We start from the raw sequence: 26,807 nt of genomic DNA on the forward strand, positions 1-26,807 counted from the left end.
CCCTGTCTGTACTCATATCCTGATTGCCCCCGCCCAGGTGCAGCACTTTGCACTTGGCCTTGTTGAACCTCATTAGGTTCACGTGGGCCCAGTTCTAAAGTTTGTCCAAGTCCCTTTGGATGGCTTTACAGAATCACAGAATCACAGAATTGTAGGGGTTGGAAGGGACCATGAAAAATCACCGGGTCCAACCCCTCTGCCAAAGCAGGTTCCTTAGAGCAGGCTGCCCAGGTAGGCCTTCAGATGGGCCTTGAATATCTCCAGAGAAGGAGACTCCACAACCTCCCTGGGTAGCGTGTTCCAGTGCTCCGTCACCGCCACCATGAAGAATTTCTTTCACATGTTGGTGCAGAACTTCCTGTGCTCAATTTTGTGGCCATTACCTCTTGTCCTGTCCCCACAAACCACTGAAAAGAGGTTAGTCAAATCCCTCTGTCTCCCACACCTCAGGTATTTATAAACTTTGATAAGATCCCCTTTCAGTCTTCTTTTCTCCAGGCTGAACAGACCAAGGTCTCTCAGCCTTTCTCCATAGGGAAGATTCTTTCCTTCTATTGTATTCCTTCCTTCTATTGTATCTACCATATCAACTGCACCATTCAGCTTGGTGTCATCTGCAAACTTGCTGAGGGTGTACTTGATCCCACTGTCTATGTCACTGATAAAGATATTAAACAGTCCCAGTCCCAGGAGAGACTCCTGAGAGATACCACTTGTCACTGGCCTCCACTTGGACATAGAACCATTGACCACCACTCTCTGGGTGCTACCTTCAAGCCAACTCCTTATCCACTGAATGGTCCATCCATCAAATCCATAGCTCTCCAATATGGAGACCAGGATGTCATGTGGGACCGTGTCAAAGGCCTTACAGAAGTCCAGGTAGATGACTTCAATTGGTCTTCCCTTGTCAACTGATGCACTCTATTGTAGGTCACCAGATTGGTCAAGCACGATTTACCATTGGTGAAGCCCTGCTGGCTGTCTCAGATCTCGGATTTTTGTCTTGCATGTGCCTTGGCATTGCTTCCAGAAGGATCTTTTCCATGATCTTGCCAGGCACAGAGCTGAGGCTCATCAGTTTGTAATATCAGAGGAATTTGTAGGGGCCTTCCTCACAGGCAAAAGTCTGGTGCAGGGGGTGGAATCTTGGCTCCATAAAAGTCAGTCCTATTGAATTTACTGGACTTATGATTTTCCCTGGAGTAGTAGAACAAAACTCTATGAACAAAATATGATTATATATTGCTATATATAGTTAATAAATGATGACAGTGCAGTGAGGCATCTTTTTCTGGTTAGTTGTGGAGGAGAAAATAGCAAAGTATTCTCTCTTTGAAAGTCTGGGTAAATCTGCTGATTATGTCTGTTTCCTGACATCTTGAAACACAGCCTTCAGTGACAGCTATAGGACTTAGTAAGTAACCTCCAAGAGAACTGTGCTTTCCAGCAATGCTTTTTGCATTACTATTCCTAGCGTAAGTACAAAAACAAGTTTTGTTGACAGAGTACATATATTTACATTGGATTATTTTTTTTGGCCATGTGATTACACAGCTTTCTTTATGTTCCCCAGGTTTATGAGGAAAAAACACATCTTAGAACAATTATAAGAATAACTACAACACAGTTGAGACCAAGAAATTATTTATTTTCATTTTTGGCTTTTCCTTAGCTAATGGCAATGGTTAAGCTCCTTCTGGATATAAAACATTTTGAAAGAAATAGACAGCATGGCTGAGCAAAGAAAAACGAAGAAAGTAGATTTGCCATGTGCCATGGCTGTGTAACATACAGTCAGGTCATAAACTTACACTGGAAAAAAATAGATGGAGAGTAAGCAGCTCTGAGTGCATTCAGGCTGGCAGTCCAGCCTCTTATTAATTTGCACTTAAAAAATATTATTATTATTATTATTATTATTTAACTGCAAAGTGAATTAATAGTGAAATCATGCAGCTCTTTCACTAGTCTTCTTTACCTTTTCCAGCAGCTAGGGGATTTATGTGGTATTTCCTATACACAGCTCAGTAATACTGAAATACTGGGGAAGAAAGAAAGAAGAAAAAAAAAAAGAGAGAGAGAGAAATCAATTAGGGAAAAGAGATTTTTTTGTACTTTCATGTCCTTGAGACCTGGTCTAAACTCCTCCAAAGGCAATCAATATTGATGTAACTTAAGGATGTAGTCAAGGATACTTCTGAAAATATAATGACTTTATGTAAACTGTTTTCTTGGTCATTCTGACTCAGTTTTGATTCCTGATCTCAGAAAGATGTAAAAAATGTAGAAGAGGTTCATAGGTGTGTGTTAAAGAAAAAAGCATGAAGTTGAATATTTAAAACAGTAAATTACTCTTTTTGGTAGAAAGACAAATATAAGGGACATAAACATAAAGACATAAATCAAATTTTCATTTTCAAAAACTAGGAAGAAATCACCTATATACTAAGAAAAAAGATTTACAAATAATTAAAAGAAATACTTTGAGCCATAACCAACTACAGAATTCACTACCAAAGGCAAGAATTTAATGAGATACAAATAAATAAATAAATAAATACACATATGTAACAGTGTCTCTTTTTAGGACATAGCAGGATCACAGAATCACAGAACCGTCTAGGTTGGAAGAGACCTCCAAGATCACCCAGTCCAACCTCTGACCTAACACTAACAAGTCCTACACTAAACCATATCACTAAGCTCAACATCTAAACGTCTCTTAAAGACCTCCAGGGATGGTGACTCAACCACTTCCCTGGGCAGCCTATTCCAATACCTAACAACCCTTTCAGTAAAGAAGTTCTTCCTAATATCGAACCTAAACCTCCCCTGGCACAACTTTAGCCCATTCCCCCTCGTCCTGTCACCAGGCACGTGGGAGAACAGACCAACCCCCACCTCGCTACAGCTTCCTTTAAGGTACCTGTAGAGTGCGATAAGGTCGCCCCTGAGCCTCCTCTTCTCCAGGCTGAACAATCCCAGCTCCCTCAGCCGCTCCTCGTAAGACTTGTTAAAAAAGCAGAAAGACAAAGTTGCTGGATCTTCAGGAGGCACAGACCCTCCCCCCAAAATATGGAACGCTTCATGAATTTGCGTGTTATCCTTGCGCAGGGGCCATGCTAATCTTCTCTGTATTGTTCCAATTTTAGTATATGTGTAACGAAAGACTTCTTTAGAGAATCTATAGCTGGAACAAGGAGATTCAATCACAGACATTGGCAGATTTAGACTCTTCATCCGCTTTGTCATGACAAAATAATAGAAGGCTGAACATAAACTCTGAATGTTGCCTGTGGGAAGAAGTGCCTTGAGTTCTGGGGTATCACTTAAGTTCATGTGTCATCACAGATCACTGTTTAATCTTCTACAGAGACTGAACCAAGGCATTTTAATCAGAATTTTTATTTCATTAAAGTAGAAGATCTTGAGTGAGAAATATTTTTCACTCCTAAGAGAGTATTCATGGAAGCATCATTCTCTGTTTGCACCATTCTTGTCTCTTCTAGGCAGGAAGACTAGATACTGATGCTGGAGACCAGATAATGGGCTAAATGGATACTTCTTCTTATCCAGTAAGGGCTTATTTATGTTTTTAAGTGCCAGATACCCTAATGTAGGAGATCATTCCCAAAGCCTAATTATTGTGTAGTGGTTACTCCCAGAAGGTAATCCAGAACAAAGTCCCAGCTTTAAATTCTCTTCTTTCAAAGAGTTTAATTCTCTCTATTGACTGCAAAGGGAAACAAATGTTTACTTTTGTGAACACCTTGTCAATATTGTATCAAAGTAGGTATTTTGACTATATTCCAGCATAATAAAAGCACTAATTGAGGGGAATTTGAGATTCAACATCCTATTTGGGAAAGTTATTGCACAAATAACTCTGCTGCCTTCTCTGTTTTCTTGGATACCTCTAGACTGATGAATAAATACTCTTTTAAACAGGACAGAGATGGATATTAGGTATGATAGTCACATCGGTTTGATTGCTGTTAGTCTAGTGACTGAATTTGAATGTGAAACAAGTAAATGTGCAGCTCTTTTCAGTTACAACAATCTTCATTCTGAAATGTTTACTTACCCCTCAAGAACGGAACTTCCCTGTAAGGAGTGAAGAAATTACATCAACTTTTCTCAATACTTCATACTTTTAATTGTCTATATAAATCCAGAGCAACAGCATGCATTTTATTGCAGCTGGTTCAAATACTTCTTTCCTGTTGAGAACAATAAAATGACAGGATTGTTAATCAAAATCACCTGAATGTTGAAATTGTTGCTGTAGAGAAGAGCATAGGATCAGGTGAAATACGTCACACAGAACTTCAGGTGAGGAGATTCAATGATGAAGAATGGACTGCTGTGGTCACTGAAAATCAGTTAGTTAAAACAAATATCAGTCTGTGTGGAAATGCAACATTTTCTCTTTGCTAGGATATTCCTGAGACTGCCATAGACACAGCCAAAAAGGTGGCTTCTTGGGCCTGTTGAATGAACATTTGGACAGACAAAGACAAATCTGTTAATTGCCATCTCCAAGGTTTATCTGAATTTAGAAGAGATTCCCATTGCAATACAGCAGAAAATACAATATAATTATGGGGTTTTGGAATCACTAAGCAATAAATTAGTATAAGAAAGACAAAAACAAAACAAAACATGGCTCTTTTGTGGATAAGATATTCTTCTCATGATAATGCAGAATAATTAAACTCATCATTAAACTAAGAACAGGGAGAAAAGAATGATTTTCATTAGTTTTCTGTTATCAACGGCATAAGGACAACAGCCTTCTTTCCAGAACAACCACATAGTATACATGACAATATAATACTTAATGGTATAGGGGAAACTACTTTATAAAGTTCTTTTCAAGAGGAAGCAATCATGTCCTTTTTAACAAATCACATACTTCACATTCTAGTAAATATGGGAATCATCTGCAATGATTCTTAAAACAGCATATAATGTGTGCTTCTCTATTCCTTTGGCTGTGTTAGCACCACACCCATGGAAAATATTACATTCTAATGATTCCAGAATTTGGTTTTACACTGATGGAACTCTGAAAGCCACATTAAACTAGCCAACAGTGATTTATAGCTAGTTTGTCTTCTGTCTGGAAAATGTACAAGTGAACTATTTAAAACAGTAGCTGTTTTCCTCATTCATCTGTTTTGGATCACACTAATCCTAGGTTTGGATGAATGATAACAAGTTGATGTTCATGGTGTTCCCAAGTATTTGCTAAGTATTACACAACTGCAGTGCCGCAATGACATGAAACATTTCTGCTCATTAACAGGAATTGTCTTTAGTGCATTCTGGATAATAAATCACAAGAACACATTTTAAAGTTTCTATGTAGTGAGAGCCACTTCTTTAGAGACCTTTGATTCATTAGAAACATGATTAATTAATATTCAGAAAGGAATAGCTACAATACTTTCCAAATTACCATTTCCAAAGCAATTTGAAGCATGTTTGTCTGTCTGTTTGTCTTTCTACGAGATCTCCATAGAACAGACAATGAGAAAAAACCTTTTTGTTGTTTCCATGCTTGTCATTTTACTGTAATCTGAGTAGAACTCAGGAAAGCATTATCGACAAGTAATACTTTATTAGATCGTGAAACCACAAAAGATTTAAAAGCCTAGATCTGGTGTGAGTGTATAGGTAGAGCAGCTTTCATCCAACTCTCCTGTAAAGCTCATTTGTTCTAGTTGTAATGTATCAGAGTTTTTTTGTTTGTTTGTTTTTGTTGTTTTTTTTTCTCTTGTACATGTACACCAGGAGGAAAACTCCTATATTACCAAGAGAATATCATGAAACTTCCTGGATTCTCCTTCATGTTAACTTACTTGCATCCAGTAAACATTCTGAGTGGAAATACAGTCATTATGACCAAGGATCTGTATTCACTTCTCTGAGACCCACAACACAGGGCAACAGTCTCAGGGCGACTCTGCATAAGCAGGGAGGCTGGATAAGATGACCTCCAGAGGTCCCTTTCAACCTCAACCATTCTGTGATTCTTCCCCTAACTGTGTGGAAGGATTTCTTTTCCAGGAGCAAGACTTCAAAAAACAGCAGTTTATTTTGCTAAATTCATTTAATTAATTTAAATGGTACATATTCTCTGTGTATGTTAGCTTTAGAATACACCTACTTTTCCACATTACTTGAACTCTCTGTACCTTTTTTTTGTGCTTCAGGAGTCATGAAACAAGTTTTTTTTTTGTTTTGTTTTAATTATTATTATTTATTTTTACTATTAATGTTGTTGTTATTATTATTGTTATTGGGCTGTTAGAGAAGCATGGTGCTCATTAGCTCCAGAAGGTTGTGAAGGCCATGGAAATAATATAGTTCCAGCAAATATTAAATACCACATAACATTACAAAATGAATGTTCAAAAGTGTAACAAACCACAATTCGTGGAAGAGTTTTGTCCTGCAGGATCTCCTCCCCCATGTGCCTGATATTTGACGGTAATTACAAGGTAGAAATTATGTGAGTTGGATACGTTGGCCTTGCCCACCACAAAGAGAATTCATACTTCAGAATCAACTGTATGTCTCTGTATAAAATTACAGCTGTGAATGACCTTTTCCTAGGTATAGACTGAGTTTAGTATATAACTAAGTAAGCTAGTGCTTACAGCTGGGACAGCTAAATCCCTGGTGCATGGGCAGAGAAAGAGGCGATATCAAACAAAACATTTTCTGTACTTCACTCTCTGAACATTACTCACATGTGGATAACTATGTTTTCTAATACAACATTCCTCTATTGTTTCACTGTGATAAACCATGCATACAATTCACAGCACAGGTACTCTATACTTCTTTAAAAGCACTCTACTTTGTCATAAAATACTCAATGAGCTTGCAGTCTCAGATAACTGGATCCTTTACATATACTGCTTAACAATAGACAAAGAAGCAAGAGGGGTCACAGGTGGTGAAATTCCGTATCCACTCAGATAAAGATATAACCAGAACTGTTATAGAACCAGCAGTGTTTCAACAAATATTACACTGATCTATATAAAATGACATTTCCATTAGACATGTAATTCATTAGATGATGCAGCATGAGATAGACTTTAGACACACAAAATTATATTTCTCTTATGTTTTCCTTCAAAATTTAGAACCAAGGAAGCTTTTGGTCCAAATCCAATACTGCAAAATTCAATTGGACTTGAATTAATATTTCTCATTGAGAACTATCTTTAGAAAAGCCTACTGCACCCAGTAATTCTTCAATGCTATATTTTTAAACATTTCTTAAAATTGCTTCTACATATATATGTATTTCTAAAGATCTCTTTAAACACTGGTGATACATCCAAAGAAGTTTTACATGAAGATATCACGTGACATCTTCACGGTGAGGGTGACAGAGCGCTGGAACAGGCTGTCCAGGGAGGTTGTGGAGTCTCCTTCTCTGGAGATATTCAAGGCCCATCTGGACGCCTACCTGGGCAGCCTGCTCTAAGGAACCTGTTTTGGCAGGGGGGTTGGACCCAATGATCTTTCAAGGTCCCTTCCAACCCCTACAATTCTGTGTTTCTGTGATATGTAATTACCCAGGTAGACATGACAGATTGTCTTTGTGATTTTGAACACACTGAACAACGTGCAATAAAAATCTCCTGGTGAAGTGACTCACTTTAGTCACTTTCATATTCTTTTAGAAGTCTTTGTAAAGAAGTGAAATACCATTGAAAGGTTTTCTTTTCATTCTATATCTCAAGTAATCTGTATTGATCAATATTACTTTTACTTCAGTATTTTTGTAGTGAGTAGAATTGAAAAATATTTAGTCTCAACAGAGACTAATGTTTTACTACTAATTAATGACACAGCTCCGTCTTTTCATATGTCTTCTAACCTTTCTTTCTCTGTGGGAAACTGAGTTACTAAAAGAGACCTAATAGTGAGCAGAGCAAAACTCATCTTACATGTGAATGTGTATTTTGTGATATCTTTAGGTAAAGCTGAAATGGCAAATGGGTATCAGGGTCCTATATAACTAAGACTCAATAGGAGCCAAATCTTTTTAGTACTTGATAAGCAAAAGCCTGTGCTTGTGAAATAGGAGTTACATGCCTAAATATCTTTCAGGATCTTGGCCTCACTGTAGAAAAATATTCTGGCATAGTTTTCCTAAGGAAAAAAAAAAAAAAAAAAAAAGAAGAAGAAGTATGTATCCTTTTAGTATGTTCTTGGTATGAAATGTAAATTGCAATAGATGACTCATTTAATTAAAACAATCTTTAGACAATATAAAACTTGTATGTATTTTTCTTACGATTTAACTAGCTGGAACTTTACTAATTAAAAAGAGAAATAAATCTTTTTTTTAAGTTCTTCAGAGTACTTAAATGGAGAAAAAAAGGCATTAGAACAACTGAAATAATTTAACACATTAAAATGTATATTTTCATGCAGTATATCTAGACTACAGCATGCACACTATGATGTAAACAGATGTCATATATTGGAAGGTTTGTGACATGACCACATATATCCTGGGAAATGTTAAGAAATACATTTCTAAAAACAGCGGTGAGTTTCAGAAAGTTGAAGCATCTAAGTTTTCTTTTGTAAGAGAGACAGATTCTAGTTAAAAACTCAATACTTCTTTCTCTTTTGAAGGATTGTCTGACATTAATTTCATTCATCACTGTCTTAAGAACATGTAATATATGAAATTAGAGGAATCTGTTTCAGGTGTTCGCAAATGATAACATTCATCTGCACAAAGGGAGAGGTTCGATGTTTAAAAAGGTATTTATTTATTAGATTTTTTTCAATTATTATTTTGATGGGAGGATTAGGTGTTGCAAAGTCATGGACATTGTCTTCCTTTTCACAAATCTCTGTAAAAATTCCGTCAAGGAAAATCCCTAAAGAAACCCACATATGACAAGTTTTGTAACTAGACTTTCTTATATGACCACATTCAGATTGATCTTTCTTATCTGTTACTTTCCACTTCTCGCGCTTATGGAAACCTCTAGTTTTGTGATGTCACAGTCCCATGATATCATTAGCTGCAGCAGAGACTTTCCATTCTGTTTCATTCTGGATGCTAGTGTGATGATCGAGTGTTGTACAATTTTCTTAACACTTCAGCAGTGTATAGACACAACTGTAGTTTCCTATATGTAATTTGTTTTCTGATGATAGACTCTGAGAGAACGTGTTCCGTTTTCACCCCTTTTTATAAATCACATGATAGTAAGTGACATTCCCTGATTGTGTCACTCTTCATTTCACTGGCCTAATTCCCAGCTCCTTACCACATTTCAGTTAGCTATTTGAAATGGCTTTCTGCAGCGATAGAATCATAGAATCAAGGAATATCCCCAGTTGGAAGGGCCTCACATGAATCAAACATCTAAAAATAAATACATATTTCTAATCATATTTTATTATGATATTTTAATATGATATTTTATTTTTTAACTTTTAATCATATTTTGTCCAAAAACATCTCAAACTCCAACAGGCTCGATGCCACGGTCATTTCCTTTGGTATCCTGCTCCAATACCCAAAAACCCTCCCAATGAAGAACCTCCTTCTAATATTCAATTTGAACCTCCCCTGAAGCAGCTTCATGCCATTCCCTCAGGTCCTAACAATGGTCATCAAAGAGAAGGGATCAGCGCCTGCCTTTCCACTCTCCATTGTGAGGAAGCTGTAGACTGTGATGAGGTTTTCTATCCTCATATTGTGGTCCCCAAAGCTTGACACAGTACTAAGGTGAGGCCACACCTGCAAAGAGTAGAGTGGGACAATCACATCCCTTGATGGCCTCTAAGCTGTGCTTAAAACACCCCAGGGTACAGTTGGCCATTTTGGTGCCAGAGCACACTGTTGACTCATATTCAACTTGCCATTGACCAAAAACCCCAGATCCTTTCCCTTGGGGCTGCTCTCCACTCAGTACATATATCCAGAACTGCCCCATCTCAGGAGCACAATCCGGCTCTAATTGTATTTTATGTGGTTGGTGATTGCTCAGCCCTCTAATTTGTTAAGGTCTTTCGGCAAGACCTCTCTACCCTTGACAAAGTCAACAGTTCCTCCTAACTTAGTATCACCTGCAAACTTACCTAGTATGTGCTTGAGTCCTGCATCCAGATCATTTACAAAAACCTTGAAGAGCAATGCCCCTAAAATGGAGCCCTGGAGAACCCCATTAGGGACCGGCTGCCAACCTGATGTAACTCCATTTCCTAAAATCCTTTGAGCTTGACTCATCAGCCCACTCTTCACCCATAGTATAGTCTATTTGTCAGGATGTACGCTGGGCATTTTGTCAACATGGATACTAAGAGAAACATTATTGTAAGCTTTGCTGAAATTCAAAAACTATCACATCCGCTGGCTTCCCTTAATCAGTTAGGTGGGTAACCGTGCCCTAAAAGGAAATTAAGTTACTTAAGCAGGACTTTCACCTTGTGGACCTGTGTTGTCTGTGACCAGTAAATGCATTGCCTTTCAAGTGCTTTTCGACCCATCACGCTGTCTGCTGATCTGGACCATACTTCAGCTGCTGTAAGGATCTTGTTGAGGTGGAGCCTCCCTCCTTGCAGAAGTTCAAAAGCTGTCTGGACATGGTCCTGGGCAGCCGTCTTGAGGTGGCACTGCTTGAGCAGGAGGTTTGGACCGGGTGAGTTTCAGAGGTCACTCGGTGATAAGAGGTGAAAGTTGTTCCATGAATTCCTTATGAAAGGCTGTGTCAGACAGCTGGCAGCCTCAGTGGCTTGACCTTTCTGATCCTGGAGGATAGCTTTCTCGCTTAATTGTTTTGTAATTCACTTGTTCTGGTTAGAAAATAAAGGTAGTCTATCTACACCACTGCAAATGCAGACTTTTAGAAATATCAGGAGTCAAATGTATTATTTTAAAAGAATGTTATAATATGTGGAGTATTACAGGGAAGTTTATTTTGCCACTGTGTTTCTGTGATCTTGCCAGTGCTTTCACAACATTGTTTTTTCTTTTGCTTCTTTCAATCATGAAGTCATAAACGAATATTTATGATGACATTAGATTTTTGCTGCAGAATGATTGGTATGTTGGAGATTCAGCATTGTGGGCTTGACATGAACAACTAAGAAAAAAATACCTGAAAGATCTGATCCTTTCTAAAAGAAAAAATATTTTTAACAATAAGTAAACACACACAAAAAATCATAACAAGTAAAAATTAATTCTGGGATGTTTGAAAATACTGTTTATCTAAAAATATCTGGTTTGATAAGGTTTTACAAAAATCTGGTTTGATAAGAAATATTATGTATTATTATTAACTTTTCAATGTGTTGTTTCTGAAGACTCAAGTATCTAAGTTATTAAGAGTATAGAAAACCCATGACTGTTCTAAGTTTATACAAAGGATAACAATGATACGTTGCTCACATTATCTGTACTGAAATTCATGTATCTTTATGTTCAGTAGTCATGTTGTTTGCACATCCACTAAGATTTAGATATGCCCACAATGGTCCTGAGTAAAAATTATTTAAAAGTGGAATGTTTGAAAATTTGAGTAATGATGATCATTAGGTAACAACATTTTCAAATTCAGAGTCTGTGAAATGACAGAGTTCCATAAAATTTTCCAGGTAATTTAGTCAGAACAGAAAATCATGTTTCTGAATTAAGTCACAGGAATTATGCTGAATCATAGTATAGGAAGCCCTGCCTTCTTTGAGTAGAGACGACAACATATATACAGAAGATTTCCTAAGAAGTCTGTCTGAAAAAACACCCGTAAACTGGTGCATTCCAGAGTAAAGCCATTACTACCACGTCTATCTAGTCTCAGCAAAGACTTTTGAGCCAATGAACTTATAGACTCCTTGTATTGTCTTGTATGCCTAGAATCAACTACATATTCTGAGATACTGTGGTAATTGTTATGGAGCGAATTCCTGAGTCAGTCTTTATATATATAAAAAAAAGGGGTGGAATTTTTCTTTCAGATAGAAATCATTGTGATCACTGTGTATTACTAATGTTTCTAACAAGCAACAGTGACAGAAGTTTACATTCTTTTTTTAAATCCAAATAATTTGTTGATGAAAAGGATCATTGACAGAAAAGTGTATATATATATATATTTTTTTTTTTTTGAACATGAAAGGTTTGACGAAATTGTTGAAGATGAAAAAAATTCACATGGAAATAAAAATGTGTTATTCTGCCAGCTTAACTGGCAGGTTGCTGGGGATCCTGAGCTATTGCCATGTCTGACTTCATAGCCATCTTTTCATGGAGGTTGTACTCTTTTTGGCAGTTCAAGAACTTTCAGGGTCAGAGCTTCTCTGGCCTCTCTATTGCAAACTGTCTCCAGCTTGGGAAGCCCACAAGGGTTTAGTCAGCATGTACAAAGGCCTCTCTGGCTTAGAGCCTCTCAAAGCAAGAATTTTCATCATTGTTGAGGCTTCCATTTCAAGGTTGAGAAGTTATCAGAGTGAAGAAAGTTGTGAAGTTTTGCTGAGAGCTTGTGCCTAGGGTACCTCTACATGAAGTCCACTAGACCGAGGTGATCTGAAGTGGAGTAACGTACTTTAATAAGATCTGCTTATGGCAGGAGAGGAAAGGGACTCAGATTACAAAACTGTGACAGTTGTGATTTCAGGCTATGTTTTTTTAATAGCAGAGTTGTATTTTGATGGACTTGCCTTATTGGTCATCTGTACTGCCTTTGTAAGCAGCTTTCACACCTATGAGCTTAGTTTGCCTGCACTTCCAACCTGGCCTTGTAGCAAACGTGAGCAGCTCTGTAAGGTGAAATGTTATCACTTGAGGACCCATTCAGATGGATCATCAGAGTTGAATTTTTCCACTTTTTCCTTAATGTGAGAATGTCAGGGTTCTTTTGATTATTTATTTATTTCGTGAAGTTCCATTTTGCTGGAAAAGAATATTTATCTGGAACAAGATAAGTTAAATAGATAAAACAGAAAGCTCTGCTGATGGAGTCTAAGGAAGGAATAACTCTCTTATCTTGCCTAGAACCCTTGCCTAGAAAATGGCCTTACTCTCAGAGCTGAAATGTTAGTTGAGAAGTCCTCCAGAAATCTGTGTCCAGCTTTCCAGCAATGATCTTGTGCCTTTCAGTGGCAAGGAAGACAGTTAATAATGATTCCTGCAGTGAACTTGACATTACATTTACATTTACACTTACATTTATTTATGTTTTAAATATTATAATTGCTATTTCAAAATATGTTTTTCCTGGGATAACCACAAAACCTGTAGATTGAACTCTGACTGAAAAGAACGTTTATTTTTAAAATTCTTTAGAATTTGTTGTAGAACAGATGTTGCAAATTCAACTGACTCTATAACAATGTTCTGCCCACCTCTTAGCTATGTTTTACTTTTAGCTTTGCTAAATCCCTTCCAGTACTAATGAAAATAAAGAGAATTTGGATTTTATTTAATTATTTATTTGATGAATTGTTTTATTTTATGATTTATTTATTTTGAATTCTAAACAGTTATTTACACATCTATAAAAAGGCTGAAGATTGCTGTGAAATCAGGGACAAGATTTATAGCACTTTATATCACTTCAAAAATCATTTGGCAATCAGAACACTCCAAAACCTTTGCTCCGCTAAAGGACAGGACTAGAGCAGGAATTAAGTAATTTTGTAGGAAATGTCTTTTAAGAGAAAATAAATGGCTTTCACACCCACTTTGGACTTACTGTGCAAAGTGAAAACATTGAATGCATCCACTTGTTTGAGAGATGATAAATCCATTACTAGCAATCTGGTAAATCAATCTCTGCTCTTGGACACTTACCTTTCTACAATTCAACAGGAGTCCAAATCTGTAGCTCTCTCTAAGGGGTTCTCACCTGATGTCTGCTGTGAAGATAGCTCATAAATGCAGCTGCTCAGGTCTCAGAATTTCCATTCAGTAAGAAATGCCAAGATTAACCAGAAAATCTGATTTGGAAAAAAAAAGAAAAAAGGAAAAAAAAAAAAGGCAAGCATAACAGTAAACTTAAAATAATTATGAGAAATATATCATTCCAAGAAGGTAAGAAGGTGGCATGACATTTTTGCCAAGATTTTTTTTAAGTTTTTTCTAAATGATATGATCTTTTCCTTGCAATATAGTTTCAATAGGCCAATATTTTCCTATGGCAAAATATTGAATGAGCTCCACTGATGAAAAGTAATTTCTGAGAAATGCAAGTCTCACATCTCTCTCACTTTTTTAAATGTATATTGACAGTTTAAATGTCAGTCAAGAAAAAATGAATGAACTGCAATCCCGAAGTTGCAGTACAATAACATCCATGTGAGCATGACTGCTGAATAAACAACTGTATAGCTTCCAAGGAATATCAAGTAAAAAATGTGTAAGACACAGGGACAGGTGAAGTATGTATTCTACCAGATAATTGTGACAAGGTTTTGAACCTAAGATAAAAATCTGACTATTACAGAGAATAACAAATATCCCTAATATTAGTATTCTAAAGAAAGACAATAAGAGGTTAGTATCAGCCCAGACAATCAGTTATAGTTAAAAGCAGATCAATAATATTAAGAAAAGTGGAAAGAAGAGTAGAATTTTTAAAAAGATTAGAAATGCCAGATAATTTCACCTAGATTCTGAATTTAAGGAAATTTAACCTTAATGGAAATTAATGTTTGACTTACAGAATGTGGAAAGACACACAGAAACATGCACAGAGGAACAAGATTGTTATAGACCATTTAATTAACAAATAATCCAGAAGATGTTTGTAGATTGTTGGTTTCTTTTCTGGCAGTTAGAAGGGAAAAGCAACAACCAAACAACCATAACAACCATTATTAGACTGATATTTATTTATTTTTTTACTGGAACCAGTTATTTTTGGTGGAAAGTCTTTGAAACCCAGCTAATAAAATAAGTTAAAATAGCCCTTGCATACCTTACTTATGTTGCAGATTTTAAGTCGAGCTAATATTTAAACTGAGTAAGACAAACTGAAAAAAGTGCCTAGCCATATGGTCCTTTGTCAATGTCAGTTGCAAGTGATTATAAATGAAATAAAGAGAAATAGTTGCATACAAATGCAAAACAATACAGTTTGGTTCTCTGCTAAAAAGTTTTTACAAGAGACATTTAAATTCTATGTTAGTAGTTACTTTCAAACAAGGCTGGATTTCAACATCTGCAGGACAATCTGATTTCATCCAGATGGATTTATTTGTTAAAATATTAGACAATACAATATATATATATAGTCAATTCCACAGCAGGAAAATATCCTCAGATGATAGGATAGAAAGTAAAGTACAATAAAGAATCTTCAACTGATGTGACAAACTAGCAATTTTTTTTTTTAAATTACCTTCTTTAACTATAATTTACTTCTAAAACTGACCTTAAAAAAAAAAAAAGGATTTTATATATATTTTTTATTTTATTTCATTTTATTTTATGTTATTTTATTTTATTTATAGACCAAAGCACTTACATATACTTATGACTACTTAGGACTTCAGGAAATTCTAGCCAGCTGCATGCATTTAATTAATGATTTAACTTAAATCAAGCATCAGAAATGCCCAAAGTTCACATTTGTCCCATTGGAGTGTTCACTTTAAAGTCAGCAATGCTTGACTAGAGCCAAGGCATTTCCTCTTTCATTAACATTTTCCTTTCTGTAGTGTTCAGTGTAGAATTTCTAACTACTGTTCCTTCAATTTTCTTGGCCTACTTCTTGTATTTCATTTTCACTTTCTGCTAAACCATTCAGCATTTTACTACTGCTGTATAAATATGTGTTCAACCTTTCTTTTTGCAGTTGGTGGAAATGTATATTACTGTAATGTTATCCTCCCAACACATCATGGTTTCCCCATATGTGCCCTTGCATCCTGCAAGTTTTAGACCTCCGTAAAGTTGAATTTTTGTTCAAAGTCTGATTTTTGGTTTGGTTTTATTTTTATGTGTAAGAATGATTTAGGCAAACACACTGGCTGTTTTTGACACATCTGCAAGTGTCGTCTGTGGATTTTCTTTGTGTCAGGCACAGTGGCCTGAAGAATATCAAAAAACATTTCCAAAAGATTAGTATGTGGTAGTGGTGTATGATTAACTTAGGCCTTCTGTGAAAATTTGGGATTATGTTAAATTGTCTCATGACTAATTCATCCTTGCCAGCAGGGCACTGGGGTTTGTCCAATAAGTGGAGAACTTCTCCCTGAATCTTGTCACCTACCAGTGCTCTAACTGAGCCTAGAGACTTGGTGGAAAGGACAGATAACCTGCAAAACTTACAATTACGCCATGTTTCAGACACTTAAATGACTTGCATGTATACAATACCTTCTTTCAGCATGTTATTTCTAGAGAAACCTGTAAAGCTCTGCAAATTTGGTCTTAGACAAAATTAGAGAGCTAACAAGCAAAGACATAGCTTTCTATTTCAGGACTGGTGAGAAAGTAACAGAAAAAAAAAAACAGGAGCAAAATCATTAACAGTAGGTAAGAATATACTTGCAACACTTTACCTTTTTCTTACTTATGATTTTTCTTAGACATAGCTTGGTCATCACATAGCAAGGATTGCTCGCAATGTTTTCTTGAGAGAGATTTTTCAACATCAGCTGCCCTTCCTCTGAACTTTTATGTCCTTTTCATATCTAATAATTATCTCCTTACTGTTGAAAGCATATGAATTTTCAGTGCTAAGAGCTATGTTATGATTTAGTGAAATGTATGGTAACTGTGATTGTTGCTTTGTACTTATGAGAAAGCATATAAAAGTTGTTTTTTATTAGATTAGTTGATTTCCTTTGGTAGGGAAAAAACTTTTAGGAAAATAAATTTCTCATCTATTTTACATTCTTGCTTAGAAAGTCAATTGCAATAGAAAGCTAGCTGATTTCTCCCTTCCCAAATGGTATGATATCCTCAGTGAAGACTTATTCCCCTTTCTTTGTAAGATCTTGTAAAATGTACAGGAGGAAATATATTAATTGTACAATTTCTTGATTATGCCACAGATTGTGACACACTGTTGGCTTCTCATTGAAATCCCTTAAAACATACAAATAATAGAGATCAATTATTTAACATATGAATTACTCTGCCCAAATCACTCCCTTCCATCCTCCTTGTTAGTGACTATATTATGGACTATACTTTACAAAGCTGGGAAACAGAAGTTCAGTATAAACACCATGTTTTATTTGATGGAGTTCATTTAATCTGACTGCTCATTAGTGCAGGCTAGTCACTGAGCCAGAAGTACAAGGTATAACTGCTACATTCTACTGATCAATAGACTGGAAGTTGCAGAAGACTTTGGGGAAATGAAGAAGCAAAAAAGAATGATTTAGTACCAGATGAATGTGTCTTTCTAATAATTTCCAGTGTGCTGGTGGAAAGAGGGGAGCATTTCATAACTTCTGAAGACTGAGATATTATTAGCTAATTGTGGCTAGAAAGTCCTATTAATGCCGGCTAGTGACAATCTTAATCTAAGAGACTATTCCTGGGAAAAAAGGTATACATCTTTTTGGTTATAGACCAAAGCTTAGAACGTTATAGACACTAACTGAACATGAGATAGATCTGATGACATAGATCTTTGACTTAGAAAGTAACACCCACTGATGTTTTTAAATTTAATGTAGATAGTAACCTCAAAACTTGGCAAGGTTTATCATAAAGATGAGGACATTGATAACATGATTTATTGCACTTAACTAAGGCTATTTAGGAATCGTGTACTCTTTACTTACAAAAAAAAAAAAAAAAATCAAGAGAAATGCTGAAAGTTATCCCAAATTTCTATAACACTGTCTCCAGAAATGCCAGCCCGCATGTGCACCAAATGTGCTTATTGTCCCTATAAGACATAATTTCATTTAGTTTGTATTCTGTGTTGATTATCATGTACATAATATTTTTGATTTTTTAAATTCAGCTTTAATGCCTTGGGCTGTATTGATCAAATTTATTGTCTCATGCTGAATGATTCAATTTGCCTTCTTAAAATCATTAACATGTGGTCTCCAGAAGATTATGCTATAGCTGTAGAAAGAAACCTGGGCTATGCACCTCTGATTGCCTTGATTTAGGAGCACAGAATGATGCTCTCGCCCTTCTGTTGGATACCAGTGGCAACTAGGAAAATGCCCAATACTCTGCTACCCCCACCATCCTGGGGTTCTGCCTGATCCTGATTCCCTTCACTGGGCCTGATCCTGACCACTACCCACAGCCCAGCCTCAGCCCATCCCCATCCCCAGAGAGGTGCCTGGTGCCAGGGCTGGGGCTGCCCTGGTGCCCCTGTCTGCACTGCTCCTGGCTGGGGCTGTGGGATGGGCCCTGTTGACAGGCCATCCCACGGAGCCCAGGCTGCTCCTTACATCCACCCCAAAAGGAGCCTGAAGCCCCTTGCTGAATGAAATAGACACATGGCAAAGGTTAATTTTCATTTCAATCTTTTTCGCACATTCTGTAGAGACCTCTTGGGACAGATGTTCCTTTTGCCATGATTTAGACTCTTACCTTCTAGAGTTATAAAAATGAAAATGCATTGTAACTAAAGTGAGTTTTATAGGAAAAAGGTAGAAAAAAACAACCTTCTTAAAATAGGAAGTTCTGTATGAATCTTATTTATATTTTTGGAAATAACAGACTATAAACAAACAGCACTAAAAAATCTTATGTCTAATAAAAGCCAATAAAGTTTTAACCTGATTACCTAAAAGAAGCTGATTGGCTTGTAGCAAATTAATGAATATAAGAAACCGAGCACCCAATTTTATCCTACTAGTCTCTTCAGTAAGGACCTGAATCACTCCAGTTCCTGTGATAAAATGTGCTAATAGGCACTGTGTTGAAGAGAATTTCATTTGTTCTTGTGGGAAGAAGTTAGCAGTAAACCTGATAAACCTTTCTGGAATCCTTTCTGGATCCTTTTAGGGGATCGAGTGCACCCTCAGTAAGTTTGCAGATGACACCAAGTTAGGTGCGTGTGTCGATCTGCTCGAGGGTAGGAAGGCTCTGCAGGAGGATCTGGATAGGCTGGACCGATGGGCTGAGGTCAACTGTATGAAGTTCAACAAGGCCAAGTGCCAGGTCCTGCATCTGGGGGGTAACAACCCCAAGCAGCGCTACAGGCTGGGAGATGAGTGGCTGGAAAGCTGCCTGGCGGAGAAGGACCTGGGAGTATTGGTTGATAGGCAGCTGAATATGAGCCAGCAGTGTGCTCAGGTGGCCAAGAAGGCCAACAGCATCCTGGCTTGCATAAGAAGCAGTGTGGCCAGCAGGGCTAGGGAAGTGATTGTGCCGCTGTACTCGGCTCTGGTGAGGCCACACCTCGAGTACTGTGTTCAGTTTTGGGCCCCTCGCTACAAGAAGGACATGGAGGTGCTCGAGCGAGTCTGGAGAAGGGCAACGAAGCTGGTGAGGGGCCTGGAGAACAAGTCTTATGAGGAGCGGCTGAGGGAGCTGGGCTTGTTTAGCCTGGAGAAGAGGAGGCTCAGGGGAGACCTCATCGCTCTCTATAGGTACCTTAAAGGAGGCTGTGGAGAGGTGGGGGTTGGTCTATTCTCCCACGTGCCTGTTGACAGGACGAGGGAGAATGGGCTAAAGTTGTGCCAGGGGAGGTTTAGGTTGGATGTTAGGAAGAACTTCTTTACTGAAAGGGTTGTTAGGCATTGGAATGGGCTGCCCAGGGAGGTGGTTGAGTCGCCATCCCTGGAGGTCTTTAAGAGACGTTTATATGTTGAGCTTAGTGATATGGTTTAGTGGAGGACTTGTTAGTGTTAGGGCTGAGGTTGGACTAGATGATCTTGGAGGTCTCTTCCAACCTAGACGATTCTGTGATTCTGTGATTCTGTGGAATATTTCCGTTTTCTGGAATATCCCATTAGCCCTAGGAAGTCTTAGCCATAGCTGAAATTCTGTGACAAATTACCACACTTTTCCATGTATACTAAGGAGCTGAAGTGCTCCTTCAGAATTCCTATTATTTGGAAATAAGTACCACCTATCTCTGCTGTTTCAGATCTCTGTGTTTAAAAACAGATACAAACAAGGAAAATCCCCAGTTCTTCACAAAGGTGTTTGTAATAGGAAGGGAGATACATAGAAGAGATGAAGGGATTCATGAGAAGGTGGGTGGGGGAAGAGGAGAGCAAGGTATGGAAGATGACAGTTATAAAATCTGTTCTTCTCCAGTCATAAAAAGTGGGGGTAAATGAAAATAACATATATTAAAAAACTGTCTTGTTGGAATAACCATTTCAAAATGATTTTGTGCCTGGAGATTCCTATACAAGAGTACATGTTACAAGGCTTGTTGTTAGGACCTCTTCATTGTATTGTTAGTTGGTTAGAAAAGTCTTGCTGGGCTTACTTATGGTCCAAGCCAATTGGTATTTTCTTGATTTCCAGGGAGAGCTCAGAAGTCATCATGGGCTTGTAACCACTTCCAATATAGCAATATGGTAGCAGCTACCTTATTTTTAAATAGAAGAATGTTATAGGAAAACATAGTAAGACCATGCTATGTGATATCAAGGCCAGGTATATAGCACTGTTTAGTTTACTATGGCACATTTATCTATGCTCAGGCTATGAAATTCTCTGACCCACTCATCTTAAATATGCCTGAAATCCAGAAGAATTTCAAATGAAAAGATCTGAGTCTTCCAGCATATGTGTTCCAGACCAATGTCTTCCATGATGGCAAACTACTTCTGACCCCAACTCACAGATTGTGTCATAAGCAGTAACATGTAATTTCTTCTGATGTTTATTAAAAGAATATTTGGTGAGAAATTTCCATTTCTTAAGACCTTAATCAATTATTATTGTTATTTTTTTAACTCGTAGTAGTACCCAGCGCAGGATTTTATTATATTCAAGTAGTAGAGAAAGGAGATTGTTTTAAACTATTTTCATGCTTGAAGAAAACAAGTGACTAAAATTATATTTTCAGTGTCAGAAAAGTAAAGAAATAGACAAAAATTATAATCTGCCACACTTCTGTTAAATATGTTTAAACCTGTCTTTTGCATAAATGATTGAAACCAATTCCTGAATAACTGACATAAAATACAACGAGTTCTTATTTGTATCCACTGCAGAAGTCATTAGTAATACAGAATCAGTTTTGTGTAAATTGGAAAGATATAACACAATCTATAGAAATAATTAGGTGCTCTCTATTTTATGTAGTTACAACACAGAGTCATCTGTTTGCTTGTCATAGAGCAGCACTAGGTGCAACCTGTATTTATCCAACTTTTTTTTAAAGTAGTAGTTATAGAAGTCTTTGTAAAATTCTTGTGTTTTTGAAAATATATTGTCCACTAAGGACAATCCGTTCGCAGGGTCTGGTGCCATATTGTGGTGGTTTTATCGTGCTAGGCAGCTGAACACCACAACTGCTCTCTCACTCCCCCTCCTTAGAAGAGGAGGGAAAGAAGTAACAGAAAGAACAACTCATGGGTTGAGATAAGGATAATTTAATTAAAGGGAAAAAAATAATTATTAAGATTATTAATAATTAAACAATTTAACTAAAGGGAAAAAAGGGAAAGGAGAAAGGGAGGGGGAAAGGATAAAACAAAACAAAACAAGTAAAGGCTGTGTGGAAGTGCAGAGGAAAGAAATTACTCTCTACTTCCCACAAATGAGCGATGCTTGACCACGTCCTTGAAGCAGGGCCTCAATGCACATAGCCGGTGTCCGGGAGGACAGAATTTTTTGCAACAAGAGCCCACCTCTCCCCTCTTCTTCCTTTTTCCACCTTTTATTGCTGAGTGTGACATCATATAATATGGAATATCCCTTTTGTTGGTTTAGGTCAGCTGCCCTGGTGATGTTCCTTTCTCACTTTTTTGCCCACCCCCTACGAGGGTTAGAGAGAGTCCTGATACTATGCCAGCACTGCTCAGCAGCAGACACAACACTGGTGTGATATGACTGCTGTTCTAGCTACAAGTGCAGAGCACAGCACTGTATGGGCTGCTGCAGGGAAAGTTAACATCCCAGCCAGACCCAGTACACACATCCTCTCCTGTCATGGAGAGAGTCAAAGAAAAAAAAACACAATACTGTTCTTTAAGCCTTTATTCATATAAATATCTCTGGCCTCAGTTTTGCTCTCTTACATCACTAAAGATGACATAAAGAGTAAAGGTTTTGATATTATAACAATATACAGAAAGATATTTAAAACTAAATACCTCTCGAGATTAATCTGGCCTTAATTACTATCTGTCAAAGGCTCCAACCCTAAGAGGAACGGAAACACACCGGGAAAGAATGGTTGCTCTGACAGCATCTCATCCCCAGCAGAAAGTTTACATTTCAAGAGTATCTTCACCAGATGAAAAGCTGGACTGAAGTCAACAATTCTCTTTGAGACAACTGTTGAGGTTTGAAAATTTGTTTTTCTTATGAATTAGAACAAAAACAAACCCTTTCAAATATTTTCAGGAAAGGGAATTATGGAGAAACATCTGTTTTCTGATCAGAAAGGTCAACTTTTGAATTCATGACTCTTGCAACTGGAAATGATTCAAGAAACTACCCTGAACACTTGAAATCTCCCATTGTAAATTTTGTCAAAATCAATATTTCTCTGCAAGACATGCTGACTTTGATGCATCTACTTATTTTGACCAAAAGAAAACAAACAATTTGTCAGATGTGCTGACTAGTTTTGGATAGACACAAATGGAAAGGATGGGAAGGGGACAGAAGATTTGATATTAGAGGTGTTACTTAACTATTCCCCACAACAAAGTGTGTAAGTGTGCCAGGTTCATAGACAACAGTGACTGACTTTCTCGTCAAATTCCATAATCGCTGCAGATGACTTTCTATTGCATGTAACTCTTCATGCTGCTTCTAAATAATTGTAATTCCCTTTTAAGCTTTATAAAATACACATACTGACATATCATAATTCATGTTTATTGTTGTGATTTGATCATACAAATAAGGTCAACTTTAGTCAATTGGAAGATATTACCAGAAAGCGTCAAAAAACAAAACAAATAGCTAAGCTAAGTATCCTTCCTTCCTTCCTTCCTTCCTTCCTTCCTTCCTTCCTTCCTTCCTTCCTTCCTTCCTTCCTTCCTTCCTTCCTTCCTTCCTTCCTTCCTTCCCTCCCTCCCTCCCTCCCTCCTCTCTCCCTCTTTCTCTCTTTTTCCTTTTCATTTTTTTCTTTTATTTTTTGTCCCCCCTCCAAAAAAAAAAACACCAATGACATAGACATAGACATAGAACTGTGACATAGATGTAGAACTGTACCATAGAATTTTCCTGAAAAATGTAAAATCAGATTTTATAGAGAGCTCAGTAGGGTAGCACATTATTGGATTTTACTGAAGATTAATGTTGTCCTCAGCTTTTCATACCGAGTGTGTTTCAGTGGCCACTGTATTATTCCAAAGAGCTATTGAGAACAGATTCCGGTGAAGACTTATACAGCATTTATAGCCCTCAGACAGCCAGTATTCCAAGCAGAATTTCTCAGTTTCTCCATAATTAAATTGCCTTTGTGATTCAGTAAATGTTGAGTCAGCTCTGCTTAGGTTATGCAAGATATTTTATGAGAAAGTATACGGATTGAGCTAACAAATTTTCAGCAGTTGGATTAGAGGCAAAGAGTTCAAGTTATTCTGCTAAATTTTAATGTTATATATTGTATCATTTACTAATGCCCCATATGAGCTTGTTTTCTGTGTTCTAAAGAACTGTACATTAATTTAAAATAACACTAATGACATTATCTCACCTGAACTAGGATTACATGTTTTTTGTTTGTTTATTTGTTTGTTTCTTTGTTTTTACAAGACCAAGCATTGTGCATTGTATATGTCAATCTAAGTGTTCTTCAGAGGTTTCTTACTGTGTCCTTGCAGATGTGTACAATAAGGATGAACAGGTTCAAAGAACAGCATGGTGTTTCATCAGGCCTTGGGAAATGCAATACAGCTGTTTCCAAGTTTTATGAATTTCTGAGTTATGCAAGTAATTTTTTTATGACACACATAGCTTCATAGTTTGGGTTTGTTTTTTGTGTGACACTGCTTGAGCAGAAATAAAATTGTCGGGGACTTGGATGATTTTGGCTGCCACCGGCATACAGAAGAGAATAACTCTTTTGCGATAAAGTGTCAGTGATCATCATCAGCATATCATAACCAAATGTCAAGCAAGTTACAGGAATGAATTCATAGACAAAGGTCTGCTCAAAATCATGTGCAGTCCTCAATCTTTGTCCCAGCATCCTCCTCCTCCTTTTTTTTTTTTAAATTAATTTATTTTTTTCTCCCAAGAATTCTTACTATGAGTAGTAAACAGGCGAAGCAGAGAGGAGGTAAGGATGGAATTAATTCATAACAACTTGGATATCTATTTCTAGTATACCACATTATGTAAAGATTTCTAAGGAGCACATTCTGGGAGTCCTTACACAAGCAGAAATTTTACAATAAATTCAAATGTATTTGTATAAAGACATGTGATACTGGACTGTTTTGTGTCTCTGTGTTCTCCTTGTTGGTGCTGTGAGACGCAGTGCTTGCCTTAGCCCTGTATGGTACTATGATATTTTCTTTATGTTGCCCACTGCAGACTTGCTGCTGTTGTCTTAATGTCCTTAAAAACTGTGATAGAACTTCCTTCTCCTGCATATGAGCACTCTGCTGGAACACTGTCTAGAACATTATAAAGGGTAAAAATTAGCCTTGAACTTGCTCTTCCTGATAGAAGGCACTGCAGTTTTACTTAACGAAGTTTATCACAGGCCATGCTGTGTAACAGCAGTAACTGATCTTTTACCAATTTATTCCATTTATGTTTTAAAAGTATGAAACTGCTTGCACTGAAGCCATTTGTATTCTAGTTAAAGGAATCTCCCTTAGCACAGCTTGATCTAGGAGGTGCTTCTTACTCTTCTTTCACATTATTTTCCATTTTCTAACTACCCTTCTGTTCAGGATCACTAAGAGCAGTCTGTTTGTGGGGTTGTGGGTGGTTAGAAGGATGAAAATGAAGCAGAGGCAAGGGAGGGGAGGCAGACAGATGGGGCCTTTGTGGGACAGGGGTGATTTTGAAACAGCAGCTTGTGGAAACTCTTAGCTTATGAACTAGCCTGCTGCTGCTGAGACAGCCTCACGCGCTTTTCCTTTGCCATACACACTTCTTGCCAAGGGCATGCAGCTTCAGTTCCAGGAGGCATTTACTTTCTGTCAGCTTAGGTCAAAGGTTACCAATAAAAAAGGGAAACTATTAGAAGATGTGTATTAACTGTTCATGGAGAAAAAGACTTTTGTAAAAAAACACAAATTCATTTTATATTGTATGGAATTTATATATGAAAGCATTTTGTAATTATTTTTAACATATTTCTAAAGCAACTAAGCACTAGTTTGTCTTTGGAAAGACCAGATAGACAATCAAGGAAAGCTTTCATTAGTGACATTGTTTGACCAATGCTGAGATAAGAAGCTTAATTTGCACAACAGGCTTCTGTGTTGTACTGCAGAGTGACTTTGGGAGGGACTTCAATGAATATGAGGACAATAAGAGGAAAATAAAACTTGCAGAAAAGCACATTTCTACAACGTAATATGACAGTCAGACTCAATTGTTTCTTAATAGAAAATACCACAGAACTGTAAGGTCAGAGATGAAACCACAGGTATGTGTTTGTGGTATTGTTTAGGCAGATGTGAGTAGGTTCTGGAGAACAGTAGCCAGACATCATGTAGGAATTCTGGTTCAGACTGAGTCCAAGGTAATGTGTCCTGCTTGATAACAAAAACCTAACTGGAGCTTTACAAGTCTGTGGTGTCTCCACATGCAGATGACTTGGCCTACTGTCTAAGTGACCTTGGAGTTGTAGGTGGCTGAGATTTTGAACAAAAGACCGTATTCTGCTATCAGCTGTATGCTTAGAAGTTTGTTTCAAATCTACAAGCTGCTGAGCTGTCTATGTCTGCATAATGTGTGTTTGGAGAAAATATTGGTCTTTGGTGATCTGCCAAAAAAGAAGTTCCTCTACAAAGTATCCTTTACCTACCCTCAGATATTATCTTGCTCTATGCTGAGTTTGTATTAAAAATTTGGACTAAAATTCTGGCTATTTAAAATTGACTAAGTTTCACTTTTAGAAATATATTCCTGGAAGACTCAGTTGTGCTTGAATTCTCTTAAAAATCTTACCAGGCCTTCTCCCCAGGCCTTCATACTTGATGTCTTTGTGTAATGCTACTGAATAGTGGAAAGTCTTGTACTGTGCAGGTATGTAGAACTTCAGGCATATGCCCCCGGGTTAGATGGGATTCCTACATACCACTATCATAGAAATACCAGTGGTACTCTTACAGGATTTTCCTGACTATACATAGCTTCAGCTATCGCTCAACTATCTTTTTTAAACACATAACTTACTCAACACATAAGAACTGTTGCTTGGAAACGTTTTGTATGCCTGTCTTTGCATTAATTTTAAATACCCTTTATTCATTATAAGCCACTAGCAAAAATGTTCTTAATCCTGTTATTTTGTCTTCAATACAGAACCTCTTTCAAAATTATTGCTCTGGGCTTCCATTGGCTTTTCATAATTTCAGTTATGCTGTTTTCTGTTCTTACCCACTGATAAAAGCCATTAAACATGCCATTTCTACTTCTTGAAAATGGAAGCCAATCTCTTCCTTGGGTTGCTGTCCTCTTTTCTGCTGAAACATTGAGACTAAGGAATATTCTAAGT

The sequence above is a fragment of the Anser anser genome (assembly GCF_964211835.1).
Source record: "Anser anser genome assembly, chromosome: 3".
Classification (NCBI taxonomy): Eukaryota; Metazoa; Chordata; class Aves; order Anseriformes; family Anatidae; genus Anser; species Anser anser.